Genomic DNA, 11,314 nt, shown 5'->3' on the forward strand with positions numbered 1-11,314 from the left:
ACTAGTTGCGCACCTAGCTTATTACCCTATCCAACCCAATAACCAATCTCTCGACCCCTAAGTTCCGGTTACCACTTTCCCTATCAAGACCTACTAGATTGACTAATTTGTATTGTTATTGTAAACAATCTTGTCTATCGATTTTACCAAATCGTTAACACTTTGAATTCTATTATCTATTGTTGTTTATTATCTTGTTACCACAAGTTAACACCTATCAATTGTACCCAATCGACTAGAATAATGTACTCCTAAACCTAGATACCTCTAAATCATTCATACATTATCAACAAAACAGTAGATAAGAGCATAAGAACTCAAAACATTAAGATTACGACAAAACGTTTAACGATCAACTTGAATTCAAAAGATTATGCAATCATTATTCAATGTGTCACTTCATCTCAGTAGATGATGAAGTTATTTAGCTACTCATAATCATAAACATAACACAAAGAGTAAAAGTATAAGAGAACATATTGTACCAATGCGTAGAAAACAAGTAGAAGCTAAGAAAATCGATAACCGAATGCCTTGAAGCTCACGAGCAACCCTTAGATCTTAATGGACAAAAGAGCTACTAAATATTGCCCCAAAGAACCCTAAAATCGACTGGAGGTGATTGTATATCGAATGGGAAGGTTTTGGTCTTGTATTTATAAAGTTTACAAAAAGTCTTCACAAACCGACCTACAGGTGCGACGCACCTGGCCTTGTTTCCAAAAATTCTTCTGCCCGATATGCGACGCACCACAAGGTCGGTGCACCGCACTTCCCTGCTTTCTCACATCTTCCAACTTTCTGAGAAGAAAATGCTCCGCACCATCCTTCCAGGTGCGACGCACCTGGTAAGTTTTCAGCCAAAACTTGTAGTTTTTATTCCGTCTTCACTCGTACGCGTCCATGAACCATCCTAATGCATCTTCTAGCTGTTTCTAACCATTTCACCTGTTCTAAGCCTGCAACCACTAACAATACCATCAAAGCATCGAATATACATGTAAATTGCACATAATTAAGCTTAAAACGACTTAGAAACGATATGGGAATGTATATATAAATGGACATATCAACGTCATTTCACGATATGACCTGTTATTGAAAGGAAAGTTGGAGAGCTATATGACATGAAATAACAGCTCATAAGTTAGAATTGTTGAACGAGTGTTTGATTAGCTCAAAATTGATTGAAGGTTTTGTAGTGAGCAAAGAAAGCTTATATTGAACAAGTGAGTATAATGGTTTAACCATAAAAACTTATGGAGGGATATGTTATACATCAAAAGTTATGGCGAGTCGACCCTTTGTTCAAATGAGTCATGTGAGTTATGGTAGCAAGTTATAAAGGATACGTGTGTGAGGGGGTTAAACGCCAAATGAATAGCCTTCGCCATATGTAATGTGGGTACTACTTATGAAGGTTGAATATATGAGTTGATTGCTTCGTCTGATTTAAAGATTGAACCAAAGAAATGATGTAACGGTCGAAATGTAAAGTGAAAGTAGAAAAGATTATGTACGGAGCTAAATGAGTTTGGCAATGATAAAGTTAAGGATATGGATAAGTCAATTACATATGAGTGGTGAAATGATTCCGAGGACAGAATCCTCTTAAGGGGGAGGTAATTGTAACATCCCCAACATTTTATGTCGACCATTGATCATGTCGTTAGTCAACGTTTGCCTTCCGTCGAATTTATACGTCTTAATAGTTAACATGTTATGTGATAATGACTACGGTCGTTATATATGATTAATGTGTCTACATGTTAATGATTAATTTCATTAAATATGTTCAAATGGAGGGTTTAATATGTCATATGACAAAGTAATATGTTAGTAAAGTGATTAATAATAATGATATGTATTCCCGATTGAGTTAAAGTGATGAAAAGTGTTCCCGTAAGAGTTTAAGGGGCAATAAGTGAAAGATATAAAGTACAAGGGTATAGATGTTAAGTTTTGCAAAGTTGGTCCAGCAGATTTAGGGCCATATCATGTTCCATAAACCCCATAATCAGATTGTAATCTAAAAATAATTCTCCCTCAAGAACCCTAGAGCCTCTCTTCAAGTTTTGTGCGATTTTGGATCTATTCGGTGGTGATTTCTTCTAGGTTTTGATCCTTTAATCATTCGTACAGGTAATTCTTTATTCTAAGATCATAGGGTAATGGTCTTTGATAGATTTTGTCCACCCATCTCTGGTTTAAGGGTTGGGTATGCTTTAATTGCAATCCGTTTATCGATTTCGATTCAATCGAGTGATTAATATATGTAAGTAATCCAAGGATCAATTGATGGTTTAATGGTGTTAATTAAGTCTTAAAAGATGCCTTGAAGTGATCTAGAAAATTTCAGGTCGTAAGGATTTGAGATGGGTTCGAAACGAAAGAAACACGAAAATCCCATTTTTGGAAAATCTGAAGCCAGTGAGGCCCACTGGAATGTGGTGCCACCCACTGAGGGTCAGTTTTAGTTCAGAAAATATTCAGTGTGCCCCACTGAATTGTTAGTGAGCCCCACTAACTGCAGTTCACCATTTTCGCTCCGTTTAACTTATGTAATGTATGTTTATTGTATAATAGGTTGTCGGGGATACTTAGCAAGCACTGTAAGACATATGTAACTCATTGTTAAGCAATACCAAGGTAAGATACAGTACTTTGACACGCTGAGGGTTCAACAAAAACATAGTTTTCATATAATAACTTCCCAAAATAGTATCTTGTTTGCTTATGAGTATTCGGGATTATACGGGAGGTGATATGGGCTATGTATATGCATATTGAAGCCTAAAATGCTACCCATAGATATGACACGTTATGATATGATATGAAATGCTTGAGTTGTTATGAAATACATTATGTAATGAGCTATGTTATGTAATGAAAGATGATATGTAATGATATGCTATGAAATGTCGTGCAATATATGAGATGTATTGATATGCTATGAAATGATATGTAATGTCTTAAGATGAATTGAAATGTAATATATGTTGATGATATGTGAAATGTACATGATTACATGGCTTGTTCATCTAGTTCACTAGACTTATTAAGTTGCCATGACACGTGCACGTTTAAGGGCCCAAACATAAAGATGTATATGTGATAATTGTTTAGGTAGTATAAACACCTAAACCATATGAGATATGAAATCGAGCTTGTAATTTAGATGTGAAGTGTTAAGCTTAACCCATACTTGCCCTTGCCCGGCGGGTGCGTAGATGTGGTTGCTCGGGTGGCTCCTTGCAACATGGTCAAAGATGTGAATAGTAATACGGGAGGTCTGACCCGCCCCACTTGTCATGTACATACAGATTACTCCTGGATTGGCTTGCCATTCCTTAACGACAATAATATACAGCCGTAAGGTTTGTCCATCTAGTCGGGTGTGACTTATGTCACACTTATAAAGATGCATATGTTATATGAGATGCATGACTTATGTCAGAATTATAAAGATGTTTAGATGTGATATGTGGAGATGCAGAAGATGACTAGGCATATTTAGGATGACCCATCCTAATATGAAAGATGTTGATGCTATGATTTGTATGTGAGATGATATGTTTGATGATATGTGCCTTAACGATTTAATATGACTTTTATATAATGTTTTAAATGGACAAACATTTTATAAACTATGTTTTATCTTACTTAGTTAATTCGTTAGCTAACACTTGCTCTTTTAAAATGTGTTGTGCCCTCAGGTCCAACAATAGTGAGCAGGTTGATGTGAGAAGATGTGAGGCATGGGTAGATGATCTTGAAGCTGGTTGTAGTTTACCCATAGTGACTACCCGCATTAGACGTTGATTTGTGTTTAGATATTTATGATTTGTATTTACTATAATGTCGGTTGTTTAATGTTGGGCAACCGATGGATTTCCATTTATATTTGTTTTAATGATATGGCTAGTAACACCATTTAATGAATAAACCAAACAGATTTTGCTGGTTTGGACTTTTAAAGTTTAATTCCGTTTTCTTTGACGCCGTTAGGCGAAAGTTTTTGGAAATACATATTTTTAAACGACAGGTGTTACAAATGTGATTACATACAATCCTACTTTCATCGAATACGTTAAGCTACACAAACACCTTGTTTTTCACATTCTAAGCATGTTGATTATCAACCAGATTGATTCAAACCTAACAATAATAACATGATTCCATAAAATCTAACTGTCGTTAAGAAATAGAACACCCACTGATTCAGATTAAGCAATAATATTGTGATTCTATAAACTGTAACTGTAAACAAATACAAACACCTTTTGTTTCAAATTAGCTGTTTGTTATAATTCATATTAACATACTTGTTGTTTGTTCGTTTTCTTCATCGCTCATCATATCTTCTTCCTATGTTGATTAAGAAAATGAAATCAAAAGTTAGTGTTTTAATTGACGACGGCGAGGTTAATTGATGTTGAATTCTGCGTCGATGAACCATACAAATCGTACTAATAGAAGCAAAGGACGATGAAGATGACGGGGGCAGGAGTGTTTGACGTTGATTACTGATGGAGATGAACAATATTAGATAATAAAGATGACGACAGGTGGTGGTTTATGGAGGTTAGGGTTTTGGTCGACGGAGGAAAAACAGAGGGAAGGAGGAGCGGGGTGTTTTTTTATTTTATTTATATAGTGTGCGTAAAATTACTTTTTTGCCTCTATGTGTTATTTTTTTCAAATGAATTGTGGCCTTAGATTAGCTATGATCCAAGGATCCAGATATATTTTCTAGTTTTCACCAAAAAACTTAATTTTAAATGAATACAACTTTATGATAAAAACATAAAAATATAAAAGATATTATATAACATCTATTTGATTGTCCTTTTGCTAATACTTTTATATATATTATGTTTGTTAGATTTGGATAGGTTATCGTATTAATTTGGCAATTCTTTCATTTTTGCAATTTTTGTGATCAGCGATAAGGTACGGATATTCTGGAGGTTATTAAGATCTTTTCGGTACAATCCTTTCTTTCAAAACTTTATTTTTTATATTTATAATGGTACGAATATTGGTATTAGGATCCTTCCAGTAACGTCTTTCCTCTCAAAACTTTGTTTCATAATATGTGTGTCGTTTTTTTGTATATAAAAATTACGTGTTATTTGAAAAGTTATATGTTTGTTATCCTTTGTATAAGTGTTGTGATATCCCTGAATTTCGATGTTGTCTGCATAATTATTAATTGGGGAATCATAATATTTAGTTATCTATAGTTGTGTCAAAACCGTCTCTTGAAACCCGATTCGAAACTGTCCGTAAAAGGTAGTTTTGGGTGTTACATTGGATGCCATGATTTGTACAAGTTGTCCTGATTTGTATACTAATATGTCTCTCGAATATTCGTCGGCCAGAAATATAATACAGTCGCATAATATTAATCATATTTGTGGGCTCTGAAATATTAATACAATCACATTATATGGCATGATGACTCCATTAAAATTTTGTGAGAATTTGGTGGACAGAGATGTAAATTTAAATCTATACTTAAATGTCTTAAAATATTATATATATTTTTAGTTACTTTAATAGTCCGAAAATTCATTTTTGTTTCTTAAAAACATATTTGATATATTTATGTATATAAGTTGGTCAAAATGGTTTTTTAAGATATGCATATAAGAGTAACCTATCCATGGAGGTCCCATGAACGCGTTATTGTGACACCGATGACATGGCACCGACCGTAGCGGTGTATTTGATTTGATTTAGGGCATCTCCTTTTGATGACCACCGAGTGGTTATGTGCACTTGGATATTAAATTTTGATAGGAGGCCTATGGATCGATCCTAGGTATATTTTGTTTGACGGTGGGCACTTATCGTAGTGTCATACGAGGTGTTTCGTACCAAAAATAAATGATTAGTGGAGTAGCTACCCTATGATTTCATTTGGCCCTGATGTGTCGTATTTTATACTTATTTGCCATAATGTATTTAGTTGATTTAGCATGGTTTTCGAGTCGTTTTAGTATACATTTGATACGTTTATGATATTTGTTAGTGTTTCAGGTTAAAAAAAGGTATTTGAGCGTAATTTTGGAAGAGACGACATATTTGAGGTTCACAGAAGATGATTCAGTTAAATAGAGTTACAAAACACAAGTACAAAAAGTGGTGGTGGTCTCGTGCACTTGTTCCAGCCGAGAGAAAGAAGAAGCAGCGGCCCAAGGTAAAAGAAAAGCAATTGGGCTTTGGCCTTTGCTCTGTTCTTGTGTCCATCCGGCCCAAAAGAAGGAAAAGAGGGCACGTCCCCTTTGTTTTTGTATGCAACAGCAACAGCAACAAGTATATATATTTTGGAAGCTGCTCAGTAATAAGAGGAGGTGACAATTAATAAAGGAGGAGGGAATTTTTTGGAGACGCTTGGTTCGTGGAGGAGAGCCGCAAAAAGACGAAAAGATCAAAAAAGGTTTTTTGGCCTTTGTTTTTCTCGTGACATAGAAGCGGCAGCTTCAAAAGGATCAACGGCCTATATTTATCTTCACATCCATAGTTTGATCTTTTTCTCTTCTTTTATATTATTATTAATTACATTCTTACAAGACTATAAACATACGATTTTTATTATAAATCTTTTTATATCAATAATTGTTATATTATTTATCTATTTTGTCATGAGTAGCTAATTCTTTATCATCCGTCTCGGATGTAGTGATACAATATATAGGATTGCACAGTCGAGATATTGATGATTTAATTCCTTATTAATTATTATTTGATATTGGTGACATATGTGTTCTTCGTTAGTGGTACTAGTTGAATACATATGTGATTTTCTATTAATTGTTTGTCTATAAACAGTTATCACTAGTTCATGGTATGATAGTGAATGTCATTTAATAAAAGGAGTTATTTTGTCAACGTGTTGTGTAACGGTTGGTGGTACCACGTTATCTTCACATAGGTACAATTGTTAATTAGATAGTCAAATAAACTAGTTGGTTAGGGAAATTGTTTTAAGCATTGGTGGTACCGGCTTTTACAAAACAACTGATTAATTAGGTGATTTAAATGATTTTACAAACGTTGGTGGTACCAGTTTGTGTCTTTATTTTGTCACGATTATCTTTGTCAACTTAATTGAATTTGGACCTCATTTATGTGCAATCTGAATATGTTGTCGAGCAAAATCAAGATGTATGACTTTTAAATCTCTTTTGTCATAAAAAACACCAAATTCTCTTTTCGATTAATCCTGAGGGATTACTAACTTTTTTCTACCAACTTTTGCAAAGTGACAACTTGGTCACAACTCCTTTTTATTTGAATTACTTTAATATTAACAATTACTTAATTAAGTCTTTGTGTTCGACCTCGGATTTACCAAGTTAACTATACTGCATACGAACGGGTACACTGCCCGCAAGTGTGTAGTATTCAGTCGCTAGGTGATTCGTGTTATAAATTTTAAGACTCGAAATTACACATTAAGTTTTTGGCGCCGCTGCCGGGGACTTAGTTTAAGTAGTTGTTTTATTTTGTAATTCGATCCTTTCTTGTATTCATTTATGAGAAAGTTATTTGCTTTCTTAGTATAGCATAATTTAGGATTATTTTCTTTATTTAGTTTATTTTGTTTTATACACTTGCTTTTCACGGGGTTTCTTGCTTGTACTTTTACAGGTAAATTCATATATGGTGGAATTTTTTAAGGAGTTCATGGAGCCAGGTGATACTTTTTCACCATCTGATTTTGGTGACATGACAATGGATGAGTTTTTAAAGGAATTCGTGGAGCCTGCTGATATATTGAGTAAGATCATCGCACAAGAGGCCAAATTGCTTCCATTGCCTTTGATAGAAGTCAATTCAAAAGAAGATAATCATGTAGACTTCCCTCCAGACATGAAGAAACCAACAAGTGTGGTTCAACCTTACATACTTCTGACTGAGCATATTAATTCTCCTTTCCATTTTTGGTTAGGTATTTTATTTCTCCGAGGTATGTATTACTACTATCACCCCTACTTAACCTTAAGTGTGGGGGGAGACCCCCTACTACCTAGTAAATAAGGGTAGAGTCAAGCTAATGACTCGAACAAAAATTAGCGCTATGCAGGAGGCACCCCGTGTTTTTATTTATTCAATTTTATTTTGTTTTAATTTTTGTATTGTCTTTAATTTTTGTATTTTATAGTTTTTGATTAGTTTTTCAGGTGTCGAAGGGTATAACGTAAGCCGGTAAGTCGAAATGTTAAGTTAAAAATTTTGGAAAAAGGCTTGGAAGTCCAAGTTCTTAGTGACCTGCCCATCTGGTCCCCCTTTTCTCTTTCTGAGGTCCAAATGAGACGTGACCTTCCTTTAGGAACGAGAGAAGAAAGTAGATAGAAATGGACTTAGTACCATTTGCTTTATAGTGTAATTTAAGAAATAGTACTTTGGAATATTTTGTCAAGTTGACTTTTGACTTTATTTTAGTTTGATTTTGAATAAGATTAACGCCCTTTTAGTTCTTTGATATCATTTTGTATTGTTTAAAAAGTTATGGGCGTTACAATTTACTACTCATGCTATATCCATTTGTAAACCATGCAATTAAAGTTATAACAACAATTATAAAGAGAAATTATTTTAGTTTTAAAGTTAATTGATGACTCAACTTTTATAATATATAAAGATGGTGTTTTCTATCAAAATTGTGTACAAAATTATCAACATAACTCTTGTGAGCTGCATGAATCATGTTGTAGAATACATAGCAACTTCTTTGGTATATTTGGACTTCTTTCCCTTATTTTTCTTTTGATTAAATTTGTTGACTTTTGTAGCTGCAATGGCATGGTAACTTGATTACAAGGGGTGACATAACATTTATTTTATTTTATTTTCTTCTAGTTTTTCAACTTTATAAGAAATAAAATCTAACATTAATATAAAAAAGAGAAACTTAAATTCAACCATGAAAAAATATGAACCATTAGATAAAGTTTTCTTATTAAGTTTGAGCCATTGATCAAAAAAGATGATGTCATTTTTGATTAATCTTTTAGTCAAGACAAATTTAAGTCCTTCAATATTAATAACTTTTATTTAACCCCATAATAATAAATTAGAGAATTAATTATATTATGATATTTTTAAAAACTTTAATATATTTAACATAAAATTCCTCTCACTTATTCCACTTATGAATTTCAAGTAATACGTCTACTTTATGTTAGTTGTTTGTACAAAGAGAAAACAAACTTTTACAATATTATAACTGGCTGGATTTACAATACTCAAAAGTTTATAGACAATATTCCATAAATGTTATATTTACAAAAGAATAAAAGATGAAAAACCAAAACAAAACCTAAAACCGACTTAAATAGACTTGAAAAACCGAAACTTGATTCAAACCGAACCAAAAGTCAAATCTAATGGTTTGTGATTTCAAAAACAGAATAATTCGGGTGGTTTGAAACATCTACTAATACTTTTTGGGAGTTATCATCATCGACCTAAATTAAGGGGTGTTTGACCTAGCTTTTTTGAAGGACCTTTTACCTTTTTTCTTATCTTGAGGGCAAAAAGCCATTTTAAGTGTTTGTGTGAGGTTTTAAGATTATGTTTTTTAGCTTTTATAAGCTACTTTTTGATAAGCTAGAAATCAAAGCTTTTTAGCTTTTCTTCCTATTTTCCTTTCATTTGCTTTTAAAAACCAAAAGTTAATCCAAACACTACCTAAGAGCTTATAAATTTAAAGAAAAAAACCAAAAGCCAATTATATTTTAATTTATAGAGTAAATTACATTTTTCGTCCCTGAAGTTGGCACATTTTTCACTTTTCGTCCCTAAAGTGAAAAAATTACAATTTTGACCTTAAAGTTGGCAGATTTTTTCAATCATTGTCCCTCGCCAAACGTCGTTAAGTTTCAGCCGTTAAGCCGGACACGTGCAACACACGTGAGGGACTGAAACTGCAAAAAATGACAAGTTCAGGGACGAAAACTGAAATTTACTTTTCTGTTTTCATCATCTTCATCTTCTCCGGCTGACTTTCGTCTAGAAAATTCACCGGAAAACTTAAAATGCGGATATATCTCACTCGTTTCTTCGAATTAGACCACAAAACCACCACCAAACTTCTCAAAATTAACTTCCGCACGAATCCTAACCAAAAGATTTCAAATTCAACATTTGCCGGAAAACTCAAAATACCCATAACAATGATTTTGAGCAATATTTATGTACAATTTAGTTTGTTTCAAGAATGCAATATTTCTATCTTCGCAAATAAGTCTATGTTGGATTAGGTGTACATGCTCCTCACTAAGACACCAATGGTGTGCCTCATTCGTTATTCCATATTCATCTAGTATTGTGTTAAGTTTCATAGTGATTCGTTACCTTTTTTTTGGCGATTTAGTTAGAGGTTAGTTTCATCGTAAGAATTTCGATATAGTTTACTGGTCAATCGTTAAGGTGATTAAGTTGTTACAATAGTTAAATTAGTAGATTGAGGTACAAAGAATTCGAGTGTGACAACTGATTCATTGGATCTCGTTTCGGTTATAAGTTATTCGCACTTAAAGTTGCCAGTTCGTGCAAGTTCCATGCTAGTTTGTTGATTTTTTTGGTCAACTGGGTCTTGGTTACAATTTCATTTACGATGCTTTTCATTTATATTTCATGAAATATTGGCATTTTAAGATGTTTTTGGTTAGAATTCGTGCGAAAATTAATTTTGAAAAGTTTGGTGGTGGTTCCGTGGTCTAATTCGAAGAAACGAGTGAGATATCGACATTTTAAGTTTTCCGACGAAAGTCAGCCAGAGAAGATGAAAATGATGACAACAGAAAAGTAAATTTCAGTTTTCGTCCCTGAACTTGTCATTTTTTGCAATTTTAGTACCTCACGTGTTTTGCACGTATCCGACTTAACGGCTGAAACTTAACGACGTTTGACAAGGACGATGATCGAAAAAATCTGCCAACTTTAAGGTCAAAACTATAATTTTTTCACTTAAGGGACGAAAAGTGAAAAACGTGTCAACTTCAAGGATGAAAAGTGTAATTTACTCTATTTTATAAGCATAAGAAAAAAAAAAATAGAACCTAGGCAAACACCCCTAAGAGTGCATTTTTGAGTTTTATTTAGAAGAGATAAGAAAAGAAAAGGTAAGAAACTTTTAGTTTTTTTGTATTCTTGAGTTTTTGTTTTAAAAGAAAGGGAAAGGAAAGAAAGAGAAAAATAGGATGTTTTGATCCCAAAACTTTCTTGCCAAAAGTGGCAAGATTTGGAAAGAAAAGTGGTGAAATTATTATTATACCCCTCAAACTTACATAAAGGTTTT

Source organism: Erigeron canadensis, chromosome 8, assembly GCF_010389155.1.
Source record: "Erigeron canadensis isolate Cc75 chromosome 8, C_canadensis_v1, whole genome shotgun sequence".
NCBI classification, from domain to species: domain Eukaryota; kingdom Viridiplantae; phylum Streptophyta; class Magnoliopsida; order Asterales; family Asteraceae; genus Erigeron; species Erigeron canadensis.